General features: G+C 37.5%; 1 long non-coding RNA gene across 1 annotated transcript; it reads right to left on the bottom strand.

Moving 5' to 3' along the window:
* Positions 1-17,997: 17,997 nt before the first annotated feature.
* Positions 17,998-19,398, bottom strand: LOC110601606. The gene is made up of 3 exons (XR_002485847.2): positions 18,780-19,398; positions 18,315-18,574; positions 17,998-18,163 (listed from the first exon to the last, which is right to left on the bottom strand). It is a non-coding gene; the product is annotated as an uncharacterized LOC110601606 (long non-coding RNA).
* Positions 19,399-19,467: the final 69 nt, after the last annotated feature.

Here is a 19,467-nt window from a genome sequence, read left to right as displayed (position 1 = left end):
ATATACTAAGGTGACAAAAGGGTATTCCAAAAGCTCATCAAAGCCAAATTATGCCTACCCATTTGGCTTATAAGCATGCGTTTGGATCAATCATGCACCACAAATTACCCTGATCATAATTAGTGATATGATCCCTCTGCAATATATCTCCATTAATATTCGGTTCAAAATGGATGGAATTGAATTAATTTAAAATTTAAATTTAAATTTATATTTTATTTGATTTAATTTGATTTTAATTTTTAAAAAATATAGTTATTTTGATTTCGTTCAGTTTTATTCTATTTTGATAAAAAAAAAATCAAATCAAACTGATTAGTTATCAATATCAAACCCTAATCAAAACTGAAATATTTTAACCGAATTATAAAATACTTAAAATAAAGTGTAAAAAATAAAAAAAAACTATTAAAAATTCAACTGACTAAATCAAATAACATCAAATCAATTTGATTCGATTTAAATTGATGTTTTTATTTGTTAAATTTAGTTTGATTTTTAAAATATTTGAATTTAAATTTTTAATTTTTACAATTTAATTCCATTTTAAATTCACTAAATATTCACGTTTAATAAGTGCAGCTGACTAACACTAGCTAGCGGAGGTTTGGGGGACCATTGAGGGGCTTCTGATCACATGAGATGATAGTAAAAAGCTACACTAATGGCATGCAACTGCCCTGGCCTAGCCTTCACTTCCACCCCACAATTGCTATTGCTATGAAAACATCTATCAATTCCTCTGTATCTCCAGACTAACTCATTTGGTCCCCTGCTGTGTGTCCTCCTTCTAGTTAATGGGTCTGCTCTAGCTGGCCAATCTCTATTTGTCTTGAGAATATCTTGGGGCATCTTTTTTTTTTTTTTAAGAATCAGAAATTAAATTAAACGCGGGATTATTTCATATCATTGCCGACATTATAGCTTTTTGGAAATTCAGCAATGTGAAATTGAAGATAATGAATTATCATAACTTTATTTCAAAAACACTATCCATTTCAAGCGGCTGAAGAGTTTGATTGTTTTGTGCAATTGTCAAAATAAACCATACGTGTAAATGCACATTCATTCACTTAGACCCCCCATATGCAAAAAGCATTTCAAAATTTTCTTCATCCGAATGACATTTGTGTTGAATTTTTTTTTTCTTTTCTTTTCTTTTCTTTTCCTTTCCTTTCTAAATTTACTAGAATGTGTAAGCAATCATCTATAGACTATGCTTCGTAGTTTCTACTATTGTCGGAAATAAACCTAGAACATAATTACCATCCAAATATTCAAAATTACAGTGAAATTTGATTCTGACAACTATTTAATTAATTTATGTGAATTTTGTTATTTAATTTTATATTATTAAAAAATTTATGAGTTAGTATCTCGATTTTAAAATATAAATTAAATTTTTTTTAATATTTTAAAAAATTAATTAATTAATTAATTAATTAATTTTAATTATTAAATATTATAAAAACTTTTAAAATATTTTAATACGTAGAGATTAATTTAATTTTTTTTTATAAATTGAGATATTTTTCAAATCAGAGTAATTATTTAATATGAAATAATTAATTAATAAATGTTTTAAAATATTATAAAGGCTTTTAAAATATTTTTAAAATTAGGTAATCAAAACTAAACAGTAAAATTTTCATAATTTGTTAAACTAATTATGGTGTAGAAGTAAGTTTTTGCTACGTTTTAGTTCTAGAGGGCATAAAGTAGCCAGCCAGCTGCTTTTGATTGGTCACGTGTGTGTGTGTAATATTGATTTTAGTTCGGATTGTCTGTCCAAGAAAAGAAGCTAACTCAAATTTTCAATGTGATTTTTAAATGTTTTGATTCTAGTTTGGTTCAGCTTTTCGACCTTTAATTTTGATTCGATTTAATCTAATTTCAATTAAAATTTCATTTTTTGAAATAATTTTATACAATGATGTTCTGAGATTTAGAGAATAAAGTTTTTAGTGTGTATAAAAATTTGAGTGTGGAGAAAATACTTTCATTCCTTTATCTTTTTTCTTTGTCTGTCCCATGGCTATAGTACTTCCTATCTCTATCATACAGATCCATATATACAAAAACGTCAGACGTTTGTCTCATGCCAGACGGCCATTTAAGTTCTCCCGGTGCGTATATGGACAGAATTGCGAGGTGACTGGGTCTGCTGTCTTTTCTCCTGTCACTTTTCAGGGCTGAGCTCGTGGGGAACAGATTGGGATTCATGAGTGAGGGATCCAATCCACTTGGCAAAACTGGAGCTGGAGAAACTAGCTCGGCCTATCAAAAAGGCTTCGTGGGATTCGGACCAACACTGCTCTCGCGGACTTGACCTCATGTTGGGATATTGAAACTCAGCGGTCATCAATACAAATGTTGTAATGGAAAATATAGTTTAACCTTAAAATTTATTGTTAATATATATTCTGTCATGACCTTTTTATTTGGAATAAAAATTTTTATAAAAATTTAATTTATTTTATTTTTTCTATTAAATTATTTATTTTTAATTTATAAAAATTTTATTTTTAAAAAATAAAATTATACATGATTTTATTGTAAAATGAATAGTATTAAACTGAAAAATATAAATACAAAAATAAAATATATTATTAATAATTTGTATACATTTAATAACACAGACTCTCGTAATACATATTAAATTTGAGAGGTTTTAGATTTTATTGAATTCAATCCCCAATTTTTATTTAAATATATATATATATATATATATATATATATATATATATATATATATATGATGATTACTAGATCTCTTATAATCGGATTGTAGTTAATCTATGTAGGAAAGTTAAGTCGTAACCCATTAAAATTAAGGTCTATTCTTTAACACGCAGCTCAAACCACGCTCCGGCAGACCGGATAAAACAGAATTTAGACTCAATAAAGAGTAATCCAACTCAAATGACTTGATGGTTTAGTAGACAATAGATTCTTATACATTTGAGATCATGTCAACTCAAGTACGGGAGGGAATTGAATAATTTGTCTATGAAAAAAAGGACAATACATCCATATGCATGTCTCTGCGTAATAACAACATGTAATATTATAATAAAAGGACAGAAAGAACAAAAATGATAAAAGTAGAAAAAATGGATCATTCAAGACAAGTTCACATACACTTATTCTACTCTTCTCCCATATTAAATCTCACATCATTAATATATATAAACATAAATTATTTAGTCGTAAAAATTAGATTAAATTAAATTAAAATAATAATATAAATAAAATTTACTATAGATTTTAATTTAATTTAATTCAATTTATTTTATTTCAATATCCCACTCATAGTATTACACATATACATAGATTATTTTATATGTATAATTCTTGTTTTGAATAAATTTATAATATAAATAAATGAAATTTTATATAATTTTTATTATATGTTATTTTATGAATTTATATGCAACGATTTAGATAAATATTTTTGGTTGTATGCATTTTGAAATGAGAGGCAGCATTGTCCTACCTTTCCTAATACCTGGGCCACTTAAGACCAATTATACTCCTAAACACTACAAAGCTTCTACATTTCTTTGCCTAATTAACTAACCCCACAATCCAAATATTACCTAACTATTGACAATTGAGTAGATATCTTAAGAAACTACGATCTTTCCCTTTTTCTATAGTGTTGAAAAATAGATAAATTTTATTGTAGATAAATCATTTATTGTGATGATTTTTTATAATTTTAATTATGATCAATCGTTTAAAATTTAATTGTGATATATGCAAAAAATTAATTTTGAATGAATGAATTTTTTTTATTTATTTTAAGTTCTATCTATATCTTAATTAATTAATTTCGAAATTATTAATTTATTAGGTGAGTGCACGATTTGAAAAAAAAAAAAAATTAGGGGGAGGGGAGGGGAGGAGGAGTCATGGTTTGGCGGGGGCTATGGACTGCTCTAGCCACCGCGTAGTTTTGCCGCCGGTTGGAACTTAGAAACTTTTGGTTATAAATTTTTTTTAGGAGGGAACTTAGTACTTAGAAGAGGAAGAAGGGAAGAGATAGGGGTCCACACCTTCATCCAACTACCAAATTGACCATTTCTAAAAAACCTTTTTCTGTGAACCAAAAGCCATATATCACGCGTATCATGTGCGATGCACGTGTCCATGATTGGGATATTTGGAAATTTCTTTCAACTTTCGAGACTTCTATAAAATTGTAGATTGGTCAATCATGCGAGAGACCATTTGACCAATCTACAATTTTAATTATGAGATATATAGTCAAAACCTATTAACATTAAGTAATTAATATCTTGATAAATATCATTTAATTGAAAATAAATAGATAAATGTATAAATAAATTTTTGGCCTATGCTTAGCTCTATATTTGATTAAATCAATGTTTTTCTTAATGATATACATTTTTTTTATATTTAAATATAATTGTTAATTAGAAAATTATAAATGCATTTTGATAATAATTTATATTGATAAATAGACATCAATGTTTATTAATAAAATGCAATTAGTTCAAATATAAAGCCTTTTTTATTTTAAATGATATATACAAGCGGTTTTGATAACTTAAAAAATCATAATTATTTTATGTTTGCATTTTTTTTTTGAAATTTTATGTTTTCGTTTTTTAACTTTTTGAAATTTTATGTTTGACATTAGAATTTCACATAAATTATTTATTGTGAAGAAATAGTTTATCCATAACATGACATAAATCCTTATCATTATTTGAAACTTTCTGTATATTAATTTGGATCATAAAACTTCTTGATGTTGCGAAAATTAGATTAATGACGTAGTCGGAATGGTATTATGTTGTGATTAGCTATATTTATAACGAAGAGAATGTGAGGTAGCGACTGTTAATGGCAGCTACTCCGACATTCAAGTCAGTATAATGAATAAGAGAGTGAATGCAATGAATTGTTTAAAACTTTTTGTGTGAGAGAATAACGTACTTTTACCTATGTGATCATTCTCCTTTTATACTGTAAGAAGATGGAGATAAATGTAACATTTTCTGATAATTCGATGATGATGTGGTCGGCCCATTGATAAGAGATTTTCACCGGCAAATTGGTCGAAAATTCCGTGTTTGCAGGTGTAAAGAGAATCTGCTGTTGTAGCTGTTAACGATAACTTTCTTATGGAGCCTTGCCTTAAAGTTGAGAGGGTGAGTCTGTCCGACCTGAGGCTGACTTGTACTGAACCACCCGGGTCTTTTTTTCTACAGGTGAAACCGCGTATAGGTTTATCAGATTTTTGCCACATGGCCCTATCTTATGGTGACAGCTCGCTGTCTACTTTGGGTGAGTCTTATGTAGCATTAAAGGTCTCCCACTGGTTTTCGATTCTTTAGATTCAAAGGTGACAATTGTCTTTGCAATCTAAGTCATGTAGCTTGTTTGTCTGGGCTGAGTGCACAATATCTTTTGCTTTCTTCTTACTTGCCTGCAAACCAGTCAAGTTCTAGATCTTGTATGGCAAAAATTGATCCGAGTGATATAGTAATGTCTTGACGAGTTTTCGAGCTCTCTCTAGTCCTGGAGATCATCCAGGCATCTTCTAGCCTTTACAAGTCCCTTGGTCTTTTCTAGGCTTATTGAGCTTCCAGACATTTTTTCAGCCCTAGCGTTCTTTTGGATATTTTCTTGTCCTTGCTAGCTCTTTGGCCTTTTCTAGTATTGACGAACTTCTGGGCATTTTTCTAACCCTTGAGAGCTCTTTAGTCTTTTCCAGCATTGTCGAGCTTTCGGGCATTTTTCAGCCCTGAGCTTCCGGGTATTTTTCCAGCCCTTGCGATCTCATTGATTTTTCCAGCCTTGATGAGCTTTCGAGTATTTTTCCAGCCCTTACGAGCTCCTTGACCTTTTTCAGCCTTGACGAGTTTTCGGGCATTTTTCTAACTCTTGCAAGCTCCTTAGCCTTAGTCTTTTCTAGCCTTGTCGAGCTTTCGGGTATTTTTCAGCCCTGAGCTTCTGGTTATTTTTCCAGCCCTTGCGAGCTCATTGATTTTTCTAGCCTTGATGAGCTTCCGAGTATTTTTCCAGCCCTTACGAGCTCCTTGACCTTTTTCAGCCTTGATGAGTTTCCGGGCATTTTTCTAACCCTTGCAAGCTCCTTGACCTTTTACAGTCCTATCGGTGTCATACCCGGCTCGAGTCCGGCCTCGGAATTCCTGTAGTTCGGTGGAATCTCGAGTGTCGGAACCCTCGAGAAGGGTAAGACCTATGTTTTCATGTGTGTGTTAAGAGTTTTGAATGTTTTCAAGTGTGAAAGGAAATGAGTTTTGAACCTGCACAACTGGAGTTAGGGGAGAGGGATGAGCTACTATAGCCCAGTGAGTAGAACAATAATAAAGAACAGGTGATCCTAGTGCCGGTGGCAGTTCGGTTTCCGGGCTGTTACAATCGGGCTTCCTGGCCCTTTACAACCCTGACGAGCTTTCAAATATTTTTTTAGCCCTTGCGAGCTCCTTAGTCTTTATCAGCCTTGTCGAGCTTTCGGACCTTTTTCTATCCCTTGCGAGCTCCTTGCCTTTTCCAGCCTTATCGAGCTTCTGGGCATTTGTCTAGCCCTTGCAAGTTGTAACAGCCCGGACGTGATCCCCGGCACTGTTACCGCTCACGGCCCAGGGCTATCCCTCGCCTGGCCTCTTGCCACCTCGGGCTTTCCACTGGCGTCGTGAGCAGCTCTTAACATCCCTTCACCCTCACGGGTTCCAGGCAGGATTTGTCCCTCGGGGGAGCCATTACGGCCCGCCCTAGCCCGAGTGGATTTGGCCCAATTCCTTCCTCTGGGAATTAGGTCGCCTCCCCCACTGCTCGAACCCTTGACCTCCCACTTTAAGGGAATAGTCTGGTGAGAGTGAGTACCAATTGTTCCATTGGAACAATTGGTACTCACTCTCACCAGACTATTCCCTTAAAGTGGGAGGTCAAGGGTTCGAGCAGTGGGGGAGGCGACCTAATTCCCAGAGGAAGGAATTGGGCCAAATCCACTCGGGCTAGGGCGGGCCGTAATGGCTCCCCCGAGGGACAAATCCTGCCTGGAACCCGTGAGGGTGAAGGGATGTTAAGAGCTGCTCACGACGCCAGTGGAAAGCCCGAGGTGGCAAGAGGCCAGGCGAGGGATAGCCCTGGGCCGTGAGTGGTAACAGTGCCGTGCGAGAAGGGCCGGGCTGTTACACAAGTTCACGGGTTTTCTCTAGCCCTTATAGGCATTTCCTAACTCTGATTCTAACCCTAACGTGCCTCCGGGCTTTCTATAGACATGATGAGCTTTCGGATATCTAATGCCTTGGAAACTTTTTATGAAGCGAGACTGTAATATCCGGCTAGACTCAGGCATCGAAATTCCTACCGTCCGGTGAAATCTCGGATGTCGGAGCTCTCTAGAAGGGTAAAGTAAAGGTTTTCTAGAATGTTTTTACATATTTTTTATGGTTTTGATTAGAAAGGATTTGAGTTTTGAAAGAAAAGACCAAGGAGGGAAGAACCCAAGTTCGGCCGCCGAACCTCAAGTTCGGCCGCTGAACATGGGACTGTTTATGAGGCACGTTAGGCTTCCGAAAATGGCTTCCTTTCGGCCGCCGAACCCCAAGTTCGGCCGCCGAACGTGGTGAAGTTTCGGAAGCAGCTTTGGCCGCCGAAGGAGGTTTGGTCGGCACCTATAAAAGGCCCCTTGTCTGGAAAATGGGCGAGTTTTCGCTCTCTTTTCGGGCATAGGTGAGTTCATACTCTCCTTTGGTTGTTTTCATGCTTTTTCTTCAAATCCCTCAAGTTTTTATGAGTTTTATCTTTGTTTTGAAGAGTTTTGAGCTTAAGACCAAGTTTTGGAGCTTGGAGACCCAAGGAGCTAGATTTCTCCCATCTCCAAGTTAGGGATCACACCAACCCTCGATCTTCAAGAGGTAAGTGTAGATCCACACCCTTTTCTTTGTTTTAATGAAGTTTTATAAAGTTTTGATGCATGGGATAGAGTAGATGTGCATGTTTAGGTTTATGTGGGTTTTATGCTTAATGTTTGTTTATGTGATGTTATGTTGTGAGGTTTAAGTAAGTTTATGCCCTATATGCATGAGGGAGTGTGTATGCATGTTTGGGAGAGAGCATGTGAGGTTTTGGGTTGTTTTGGAAGGTTTGGAGGCTGTTGTGCATGAAGAAGCTGAGTTCTGCCATTCTGGAAGAACTCAGGTTCGGTAGCCGAAGGGACTTTCGGCCGCCGAACCTGCCTGTGGTGGCTTGTTTTGGCCGCCGAACCCTGCCCCCGAAAGTTGGACTTTCGGCTCTGGAGGGGAGTTTCGGCCGCCGAAGGTGCCGCCGAACATGCATGAGTTTCGGCTCTGGAACCACTTTCGACCGCCGAAGGTGCCGCCGAAAGTGGCTGAGTTTCGGCTCTGGAGGGACTTTCGGCCGCCGAACCTGCCTGTAACGACCCTAAAACGGACCGTCACCGGCGCTAGGATTCAGGTCGGCTTAAGGCCGCCAGAACCCGTAGCAAGCCTGCTAAACTCTCTGTGTACCTGTAAATCTCATACATGATCATACATTTTCTGTGAAAATAAAACTCTTTTCTGCACCAAGACTCAACCTGTGCATGCACTATCACTGTACTCAGTACTCTGTACCCTGTACCCCTGACTAGAGCTTGCTCTAGATGGGTTATCTCGTACCTGTTAAGCCTGGTTTTTCACATACGTTGTAAAACATATACATATACAGATCATGTACCCAAACCAAAGAATTACAACACAAAACAGTACTAAGTCAAGCACAATTCTAATTGAATATACATCTCATTATACATACATGTCCACTCTAAACTATTACAAGTCTCAGTTTCTCTTTCTGAACTCTTCTGGACTTTCCCTCTGTACACTGTACACTGAATCCTGCAAGACTGGGATTAAGGGAGTGGGATGAGCTCTATAGCCCAGTGAGTAGAATAATAAAATCAGTCATAACATATGATCTCATGGAATGCGTCATAACACAGACAAGCCACATCAAGAGTAAACCTGTCACCACATAGCCTCAGTAACTTCCGTGCCAGGGCGTAGAATCGAGCACCTGGTCTTCCTGTCATATATATATATGTGTATAACACCTCTGTACTTACCATTGCCAGGGCGTAGTCAAAGGCTCCTGGTCTTTACTATACCTGCCAGGGCGTAGTCAAAGGCTCCTGGTCTTAACTCAGAGACTATTGGATCATTCAGCATTTACTCACACCAACAAGTAACAATGCAATGCAACAGATTCGTGAATACTAATGCAGTCAACCTATTTGCATAATCATGATGCATGAGATATGCTAAAACATTCCATTGTTTCATTCAAAAGCACTAAGTTTAGTTCCACTCACCTCTGGCTCTGGACTGCCTCTGCAGGTTCAGTAAACTCTGGAGCAGTACTCACTGCTGTTCTCTCTGGTTCCTCTGGTCTGTATAAACACATAAAGACTTAAATGAGGGACCAAACTACCTTAAAATAACTCTATTGAACTACCCAAGAATCCCCTTAATCTCACTCTAAAACTCATGCAAAGCATGCAAAAGAAAAGCTGGACAGAACACTTTCGGCGGCAGGTTCGGCGGCCGAATGTCCTCTCCAGAGACGAAACTCAAGCACCTTCGGCGGCACCTTCGGCGGCCGAATCCCCCAAACAGAGCCGAACATGCAAAAACACTCGGGGGCAAGCTGTGGCAACCAAGCCACCATGCAGGAGGTTCGGCGGCCGAATGAACTTTCGGCTGCCGAACCTGAGTTCATCCAGAACTCAGCTTCAACGGCAAACCATCTCCTTCCCTTTAACATCTCCAAACATGCATACTTCAACTATTCAACACACATATACTCAAGTATATGTTCACAGGGGTCCAAAACTATCTAATAACCCCAAACAACAAAACAAACATAACACATAAACATGTATACATGCATAAATCATCAAAACTACCATTAATAACCTAAGCATGCATCTCTTTCCTTAATCCCCATAAAACCTTCAGAAAACATATAACAAGGTTCGGATCTTCCCTTACCTCTATAAACAGGAAGATGAACGTTCTGAATCCAAGGAAAACAGATCAACTCTTCTTCAACCTTACTAACTCTCAAAAGCTTAACTTTTGCTTCAACACTCTCACAATCTCTTGAACACTAGCAAACTCCTGCATGATCTGCTCAAACTCAGCAAATAAATCATGGGAGACGTGGCCAAGCTTCTGGCAACAAGTTGGACATAACACCTGTCCAAAATGCTGACTAAGGATGCCCAAAAGCTGGCTGGCCAACTCAGTTTCGGCTGCCCAATCGCATGCACAATCATGCAACATTCGGGGGCCGAACTTACCTTCGGCAGCCGAACCTTGAGCACTTTCGGCGGCCGAACTTACCTTCGGCGGCCGAACTTGGCTCAACTGCCTTAGGTCATTTCAACTCAAAACTCACTTCCATTAACCTTAACACATCAACACAAATCACACCACTTAGTAAAACATAAATCCTACCTGTTTTATAGAATTCCGACACCCCGGATTCCACCAGACAACAGGAATTCCGGTGCCGGACTCTAGCCGGATATTACACTGCCGCCGAAAGTGCCCTGTTTAGCCTTCTTTTGCATGATTTCTATTATTGTTTTATGATGCTTTAGGGGGTTTTTGGGGAGATGTTTAGAGTCCTATTCAAGTATGTTTGGTCCCTCATTTGAGTCCACCTATGTAGGATCGGACCCGAGGAACCGAGGTGTTCAGCAGTGTTAGCTGCTTCAGAGTTAGTCCAGAGGTAGCCAGAGGTGAGTAGAACACAACTCTTTTATTTAAAGCAAATTAACTTTTAAGCATGTCCATGCATCACGATTGCCATGTTTATAGGTTGTTGCATTAGAATCCACGAATATGTTGCATTGCATTATATGATGATATTGTTGTGGATGGATATTGGATGATCCTCTAGCCCTCAATATGATATGATATGACATGAGATGATATGATATGACATGAGATGATATGATATGATATGAGATGGTATGGTATGATATGAGATGGAAAGACCAGGTGAGGCCGTATCGCCCCTGGCACAGTTGGACTGTAAGAGAAGACCAGGTGAGGCCGTATCGCCCCTGGCACAGTTGGACTTGCTATGATATGTATATGTAAGAGAAAACCAGGTGTGGCCGTATCGCCTCTGGCACGGTTAGACATGGTACGATATGCAGAGGGCTATTGGTGACAACTCCATCCTTAATGCGATTTGTTTGTGATGTGATGCATTCCATGATATCATATGTTTTAATGAATTATTTTATTGTTCTGCTCACTGGGCTTTTTAGCTCACCCCTTTCCCCTAACCCAGTTTTGCAAGACCAGAGGTAGCACAAGGAGTCAAAAGAGTAATGGTTAAGGGTATGTTATAGTTATGTCATGTAATAGTATAGTAGTGGACATGTATAATGTAAGATAATGTAATGAGGTTTAGTATTGTGCTTGGCCCTAATTTTTATAGTAAATCCCTTTTTATACATGATCTATATATAATGTTTTATGATAAGTTATGTTAAACCAAGCTTGATGTATGTTATGTTGCCCCATTGGAGCATTTGTTGAGGGCTCCAATGTGGGGTTTTATGTTTTTGAGTTGTGCATGCACAGGTTAAGCTTGGTAAATGAAAGAAAAAGTTGAAAGTTTTATGAATATGTTTGATCATGTATGGGATTTAACAGGTATTCAGGATGTATGTTAGGCTTGCTACGGGTCCCAGCGGCCTTATGCCGATCTGAATCCTAGCGCCGGTAGCGGTCCAGTTTCCGGGTCGTTACAGAGACTAACACCCAGTAGATTGGCTTGGCGTATACCCGCCCTGTGACTTGACATCAAATGCCTTAGAATTTTTTTTCTGTGAAGCGGGACTAACACCCGGTTGGTCGACCTAACATATATCTACCTTACGACCTAGCATAAAATACCTTAGAAATTATTTGAGAAGTGGGACTAACACCAGGTTGGTCAGCCTGACATATATCCGCCTTGTGACCTGGCATGAAATGCCTTAAAAACTTTTCATGGAGCGAAACTAATACTCGATTGATCGGCCTGACGTATATCCGCCGTATGGCCCTGTATAAAATGCTTTAGCAACTTTTCGTAGAGCAGGACTAACACCCAGTTTGTAACGATCCGAAAATCGGACCGCTACCGGCGCTAGGATCCAGATCGGCTTAAGGCCGCCGGGACCCGTAGCAAGCCTAACATACAACCTGCATACCTGTTTAATCCCATACATGATCAACATATACATAAGAATTTTGATCTTTTTCTTTCCTTTACCAAGTTTAACCTGTGCATGCACATAACTATAAACATAAACTACATACTGGAGCCCACATCAAATGCTCCAATGGGGTATCATAACATACATTAAACTTGGTTAAACATAAATATTATAAAAACATTTTATAGATCATGTATCAAAGGGGATAACCATACACATAGGGTCAAGCACAATTATAATCCTCAATATCATCATTACATGACTATTCAATACTTTACAATTCATCATGTCCACATCTAACTATTACATAAATATAACTTTACTCTTCTTGACCTCCTGGCCTATCACGTACCTGCATACCTGGGGGATTAGGGAAATGGGGTGAGCTACTAGAGCCCAGTGAGCAGAATAATAAAACATTACATTTAAAATTCATGCTTCTCATGAAATGCATCACAACACAAACAATTCACATTAAGGATGAACTTGTCACCAATAGTCCTCTACATATCCAAAAGTGCCAGGGACGTAGAATGGGTCTTCCTGGACTTCCTCTTACATTGTGCCAGGGACGTAGAATGGGTCTTCCTGGACTTCCATACTATATCATCATCATCACATCATACCATATCATACGAGTACTAATGGATCATTCAATATTCATCCACAACAACAACATAATATGCAATACAACATATTTGTGAATACTAATGCAATACATCCTAATATAAACATGACATTTATGATGCATGAAACATGCTAAAACTTTCATTTATTTAAAAACATAGTTCAGTTCTACTCACCTCAGGCTAGCTCAGACAAGACTCTGAAGCAGCTATCTCACTGCTGGGGTCCTCGGTTCCTCGGGTCCGAACCTACATAGGTGGACTCAAATGAGGGACCAAACATACAAGAATATGACTCTAAAATACTCCCCAAAAACCCCCTAAAACACCTTAAAACAATCATAGAAATCATGCAAAGGAAGGCTGGACAGGGCACTTTTGGCGGCAGGTTCGGCAGCCGAAAGTCCCTCCAGAGACGAAAGTCATGCACCTTCGGCGGCACTTTCGGCGGCCGAAAGTTCCTTCCAGAGACGAAACTCATGCATGTTCGACGGCACCTTCGGCGGCTGAAACTTCCTTCCAGAGCCGAAAGTCCACTTTCGAGGGCAGGGTTTGGCAGCCAAAGGCTTGCCTCCACAGGCAGGTTCGGCGGCCGAAAGTCCCTTCGGCTGCCGAACCTGAGTTCTTCCAAAGGGCAGAACTCAGCCTCCAAGATGCACATTTGCCTTCCAAACCGTTCAATTCAAACACAACACTTCTACAACATGCATACACACATACATAAGCTCCTAGGGGCTTCAAACTATCCTAAACCCCAACTACAACACATCAAACATACATAAACAACCCACATTGCTAAAAAACTCAACATAGACCCATAAACTCAATAAAAACCTAAACATGTATTTCTACCCCATAAATTTTCATAAAACTCATTTAAAACATACAAGAAGGTTAGGATTTAAGCTTACCTCTTGAGAATCGAGAGGAGAGACGATCCTAGCTTGGAGATGGAGAGAAATCAACTCTTTGGTCTCCAAGCTTCAAAACTTGCTCCTTTTGCTCAAATATCTTCAAATCAAGATAAAACTTGTTAAAACTCGAAAGATTGGAGAAAAACATCAAAAATCAACCATGGGAGAGCATGGACTCACCGTTGGCCGAAAATGGAGAGAAAACTCGCTCGTTTCGGCCATGGAGCCCTTATATAGGGGATGGCCAGACCACCTTCGGCAGCCTAAAGTGCCTCCAAAACTCATGCAAGTTCGGCGGCCGAACCTGAGCTTCGACAGCCGAACCTGAGCCACTTTCGGAAGCCTAACTTGCCCCCCTAAACTATCCCACGTTCGGCGGCCGAAGTTGAGATTCGGCGGCCGAACCTGGGAATGTCTCCATGGTCTTTTTCATTCAAAACTCAATTTCCTACTTACTTAAAATCGTAAAATACTTTAAAACATTTTATAAAAACATGATTTTACCTTTCTAGAGGTCTCCGACATCCGAGATTCCACCGGACGGTAGGAATCCCGATACCGGAGTCTAGCCGGGTATTACATTTAGTTGGCTTGGCATACACCCACCTTGCGGCCTGGCATGAATTGTCTTAGAAATCTTTTGTGAAGCGGGACTAACATCCGGAAGGTCGGCCTGGCATCAAATACCTTACAAACTTTTTGTGAAGCGGGATTAACACCCGGTAGATCGGCCTGGTGTATACCCGCCTTGCGGTCTGGCATCAAATGCCTTATTGTGAGGGATCCATGCCTGGATGGCCTTGTGGCTTTTTATGAATTTGTTTCTATGGAACAACACTCGAATTATATGCTGGACCCATACTCAAAGTATATGCGTGACCTATTCTTGGATGACCTTGTGATCTTTTATGAATTTATTTCCATGGACCAACGCTCGGATTATATGCAGGACTCATGCCTGGATGGCCTTTTATGAATTTGTTTCCGTGGACCAATGCTTGGATTATATGCAAGACCCATGCTTGGAATATATGTGGGATCTATGCCGGGAGCATATGCGGGATCTATGCTCGGATGGCCTTGTGGTCTTTTATGAATTTATTTCTGCAGACTAACGCTCGGATTATATGTGGGGCCCATGCTTAGATGGCCTGGCAATTGCCTTATGGCCTTTGTTCTTGTCTCCACGCTTCCATCCATCCAACAATTCTAATTTTTCTATCACAAAAGAAGTATGAAGAATGCATCATAGTTTTATAACATTTCTAAAAAATCACAAATATTTCTCTAAGGATAAAATAAAATACTCGGTCATCTAACTTGATCAATTTTAAGACTCGGAGTTTGACTCAAGAGCTGGACATCTGTGATATTCTCCTTATTGTCACCCCTATTAACGATCGGTCCTCCTGCAAATACATGAGTAATCCCCACACACTGTCAAGGGTGGTTTTAGGAATTGTTACCTCGCGCTTGGGCCTCCTTTCTCTTCTACTTTTTCTGATGAATTTTCAAAGTGTGACGTTTCTTATTAACCTCTCGATCTCATCTTTTAGATGCTGGTACCCCTTCATTACATATCCGTGGTCTTCATGAAAATAGCAGTACCTGGTCCTATCTCGTTTTCTGATTTTCTTATAGTTGAGTTTAAGAGGCCATCTAACTTCCTTGTCATTTTTCCTAATCCATACTAAAGTATGTGTCTGTGAGATATTCAGGGGAGTGTAATTCTTATACTTACCTCAATCGTTCCTTACTCGAGAGATTGAGTAACTTTTACAGTCTCCCTCATATCCTTGCTTCTCCGACTTAGGCTCTTCTTTTTATCCTCTTCCTACTCTCTATGGTCCTTTGGAGCAATACGTACTAGCTTCCAATCGACGTCATTTGGAGCATCGTTTGATGACTCCTCTTCTTTGAACTAGTACTTCCCTTCGGACTGTATCTAAACTAACCCTGTCCGAGTGCTCGAGGTCTCTACGGAAACTTCCTCCCTCCCCTTGGGAGCTATGAGTGACGCCTCTTCCTGAACTTTGTATTGCTTGAAAATAACCTATAACCTTCTAACGTTCTAGAGCATTTGCTCGATGTTCAGATTGTTGAAATCTACTTCGCTGACCATAGGGGGTGTGTTTGTCCAATATTAGGAGTGGAAGAAATGATAGCATCTTTATCGGTAGTAACCTTAGTAGCAGCTCGTGAATTGTCTGCCGTTTTGAGAGATAAAGGAGAGATTTCTTTACAAGGGATAAGAGATCGGTTTTAATCCAAATGAATAGAGAGAATTCAAGGGTTTCTCGGCAATAGAACTAAATAATATTGGGAAGATTAGATTGATGACATGGTCGAAATGGTGCTACGATGTGATTGGCTATACCTGTAAAGAAGAGAACGTGAGGTGATAGGTGCTCATAACAGCCACTCCGACACTCAAGTCAATATACTGAAGAAGAGAGTGAATACAATGAATTGCTTAGAACTTTTATGTGAAAGAATAATATACGTTTGTCTCTATGATCGTTCTTTTTTTATACCGTAAGAAAATGGAGATAAATATAGCATTTTATGATAATCTGGCGATAATGTAGCCGGCTCGTTGATAAAGAATATTCACCGGCTAATTGATTAGGAATCTCGTGATCGTAGGCGTAAATGAGATCTGTTGAATTATAGCTATTAATAATAACTTTCTTATGGAATTCTGCCCTACAGTTGAGAGGGCGGATCTGTTCGACTTGAAACCGACCTGTCCTGAAGCACTCAAATAATTTTTTCTACGGGTGAGTCGCAGATAAATTTATCAAATTTTTACCACATGATATTATTTTATAGTAACAGCTCGCTATCTACTTTAAAGTGACTCTCATATAGCATCACTTCTTAAATTTAGTTTCAAGAATATAAAAACTTTATTAATAACGAAAACTTCATATTACCAGTTGATTGCATAATAGCATCTCCTTCTCATGCACCGAGAATGCTAAATTTTCTGTTTCTTTTGGCATGAAACACATTTTTTGTTTTGTTTTTAAATTTTTTAACAAGCATCAAAAACACAATTTTTTTGCCAACAATATCCTTTTTTTTTTTTAAATATTGTAACCGTATGATAATAATAATACTAGCTGGAAAGAAAGGAATTCTAATTGAACTTTGTATTTGAAATGTGTAAATTGACTGCTATCTAAAGAAAAAAAAAAAAAAAAAAAGAAAAAAAAAGAAGGGGGATTCGGTTTGGGGGGAGGGGGGATTTCAAGCTTCCATGGGGATATATATATCACTGTTAGGACCTAACCTAAATTTGGCATAGGGCGTATGTTGCCGGTGGCGAAGTTGACAAAAATTTCCATGGCTTATTTTTTATTAATTCAGATTGGACCACAGATTTGGGTTTATTTTCATGAGGGACCATAATCATTTCTTAGGACCACTGCGTACCCTCCATATAGAGATTAACCAAGAGAGTTTTGATCTTCCTTTTCTTCTTCTTCATTTTCAAATATACTTTAAATTTTGAGGAAAATTTTATACCATAAGTAATTTTGTGGCTGTCGCATGTGTAGTTGTTAATTGGTCGATAAAGTTTAAAAGTTCCCATTTGTATTTATTATTATTGTTATTATTTTATTTTTTTAAGCATGAGGATTTGAAATTAAATAGAACAGATGAGTAATATATCTTTAATTATTAAATTAAATCAAGCTAAACATTATTATTATTATTATTATTATTATAATATTCAACTTAAGTTTATGTATACCTTAATAGGAATATATAAAAGAATATTTATATGTTTAATTACATTTAGAAGACATTCCTTATCTATTTGCGAAAATAAAAATAGAAAAAGAAAAAAGAAAGACAAGTTCAACGTATGTTCAGTCTATACGTTCACAGATTAATTTATTTGTGATGCCAAAAAAATAAACTTTGTTATATAATTTATAATATATTATTACTACTAATAATAAAACTTTTTTTTGTTTTGAACTGTACTAATAATAAAACTTTAACAATTATAATTATTAATTTGAAATACTATTTTTAAAAAAATGAATATATCATCTTGTGTTTTTTTTAGGTAGATTATGAAATAACATATTTGATTTAGTTTTATATCGTAAAATCAAATTCTCTAAATTAGTATAAATTATTATTTAATGTGCATGCGTGTTGAGAGATACGAGTGCTGATATTCCACGTCGTCAAAAAAAAAAAAAAAAAAAAAAGTCTCCAAGAGTGTCGGACTGTCTCACGGGGCTCTTGTGTCGGACCCACCAAAAATTGACTCCAATCAGCCACACCCCGTGCCCTTGCCTGCCCCTACCTAACTCCAGAGCCTGTTTAATTAAATTAATAGAGACATTTCATTATTTCATATTTAAGGAATAATAAATTCTTAGTTTCCAATAAATCTTTTAAAAGACTGCAATTAATATAAAATAAAATAAGATTTTTGAAAATAAAACAGAGGTAGTTTTAGGTATTTACCTTCATATACTTCGAATAACAGTGTGTTGCAGAGAATCTAGTCAATCTATGCTAAACATGAATATTTTCATTGTTGCAATCATTGTGTATTTTACTTCTTTTGAAATTAAATGGGGCCTCCCAATCCTCATATGCAAGATTGTACACAGTACACTGTTTTGGAGGGCCAGAACACAACATGTGCAAATTCCCAAGGGCAAGCAAGTCCAAAAATTATACTCATTACGGTTGTTGCTGCCAGATCAGATGCATACATCTAACTGTAAATTGAAGCAAAACAAGTCTAAATCACAATTTTGTAAGACACAAGAAGGAACCGTTATTGTCTAGATCTAATTCATAATGGACTTAAGATACGAATATATAAGTCTCATTTATTTTTATGAGAATTTTATTGAAATTATTGCATCTTTAAGTACCCAGATAAGAATTTTCCATCACACATAGGAGTTCTCAGATACTAACCTATCAATAGGACATGTGCAATTAACCTGTGCCATATGCTTGTTGAAAAGTTGTTTTTGCTGCAATCTATCCAAGTTATGCTACTGGCTAAACTTTGCCAGTGCATCACCCACGTCGAAAGAATCTTTCAAGGATACCTCATGGGACCTCCTTGATCTCTTTGGGACCCTAACTGCTTTCACATGTAAAATAAATGACAACTTTTTCTGAAGTTTCACTTTACATGCAGCCTATACTTATCAGTTAATAAATATCATTCGAACTGATCATGAACATTTTGGCGCAATAAAATACTTGAAACCATCATATTGGGATTTATTCTAAAACAATAATAGCAAGGCACATACCAGAAACTGGAGCATGAACAATCCAGATAAAAGATTGAACCCGAAAGTTCAATTTCAGTAAGAGTTATTGGAATTTGGATAAAATACGCAAGATATGTAATATCAACAAATCATCAAGTCGTGGGCCTATGAAAGGAGGTGGTGAAGTTAATATAACGATAAAGCCAGAGAGAAGGCAGGAAGAGAGGATATATGGCGGGAATCCATTTCACACTTATGGTCCTGATTGAGCTGCATAATAAAACAACCTTTAGAATCTTATAAGGAGGAGGAAGAGGGAATGAATCCATATTTTGTCACACAAGTGTGACCCCTCTAAATTAAGTTGTTATTGGTCCACG

Source organism: Manihot esculenta, chromosome 15 (genome assembly GCF_001659605.2).
Source record: "Manihot esculenta cultivar AM560-2 chromosome 15, M.esculenta_v8, whole genome shotgun sequence".
NCBI lineage: Eukaryota > Viridiplantae > Streptophyta > Magnoliopsida > Malpighiales > Euphorbiaceae > Manihot > Manihot esculenta.
Note: the sequence above shows the minus strand (reverse complement) of the source record. Positions and strands in the feature narration are given on the sequence as shown.